Below are 1462 nucleotides of genomic sequence, written 5' to 3' on the forward strand. Positions count from 1 at the left end.
CTGAACAGGACTAGAAATGTAGCAAACTAAACGTGAAACATTTTGGCGGGAGATTAGTCCACTGTGATTGGTAGAAAGTAATGAAAGTGTCTGATTGCTGAATGTATCGCATCCAGGATCCGCATGATCATTACTATACAAAGTTCAAATATACTGTTATTTGTCTTCGACACCGTAAATAAGAGCTCGATTTATTTACATCACATAAAATACGATGACCTCTCGAGACCAGAATATACAATGTCGTAATTTGATGCGCAGGGTTGATTTTCACTTCCCCGTCTGCTCCTGCTGAAGGCAGCTTCTTCAATTTTTGACTTTAACGCACATTTATGCGTATGGGGCCGGTTCAAATGACATATTCACCGACTCATGTCCAGATGTGTTCCAAAACACTTAGCATGTTTGCTTATTGACACAGACAAATAGTATAGACAGACTGGAAACGCGGCATGCCTTTTGTTCCATGGTCGTCTCGGTAGACTATTGGCTTTTCATATTAAAATGAGCTTCAAAGGTGTTAAACTTTTTGGAGGTTTTGTTTGTGGTTGATAATTGCACGAGATTATGCGAAAAATACGACGAGATGGCATCGTACTTCCAGTCGCGTAGCAACCATAGTTACTTTGTGAGCTCTCAGGCCAGAAACACTGCTTCACGCCAATCAAAACATAACACGCCAGCAGTTTCATAAAGATGTCTTTCCTTGACGCACGTGTAAAAGACGTATGACTGACTGTAAACCATTGAGTAAAACCAGACTGTATCGGTAAAAGACTTTCAAATTCGGTTCAAACACACTCATTATATATTCATAAAAATATGAGAGGAGTTTTTAAAACGGTGAACCTCACTTTCCTGAAGCTCAAAACACTCCCGTTTTCGCCAGCACGTCAATTCCGCTCAGCACCACACGACAACAACAACACAAACTTTGCCGAACATACTTTCGCTTAACAGTCGGCGAAAATCCAAAAACACTCTTCGGAACACGGCACTCTTCGGAAAAGGGAGGCGAGAGCAACGTGAGGCGAGGCGAACATGGATGGGTTACGTAACCGCTTCACGCCTTAAACAATACCCGTTGCGACTCTGTCCATGTTTCTCTGTGTTATTGATGACTCAAAACATTTGAATATCACAAAACTTCGGTCGTGAATGGCCAGGCGGTTTTGTGGTTGCGTGACGTCACGCGTCCTCGGAGGGGGGCGTGGTGAGTACACAAAACACGTGTCTGCTGTCGGCACCCAGAACACATCTTCGGAGACACCTAATCGTTCGTGTCTGCCTTCCATCGTATTTAAAAGACTCTTTAACTGGTCTTGTTGTTCCGTCTCCGTTGAACTCTACGTTACTGTGATCCGAGTAGTTCCAAGCAACTAACCTTTCTCCGATTCAACCAGTGTCAAGATCAACAGTCACGCTATTTGCCTTAAAGCTCACCAAGTCCCCGATCTTAAAC

Source organism: Ptychodera flava, chromosome 13, assembly GCF_041260155.1.
Source record: "Ptychodera flava strain L36383 chromosome 13, AS_Pfla_20210202, whole genome shotgun sequence".
NCBI lineage: Eukaryota > Metazoa > Hemichordata > Enteropneusta > Ptychoderidae > Ptychodera > Ptychodera flava.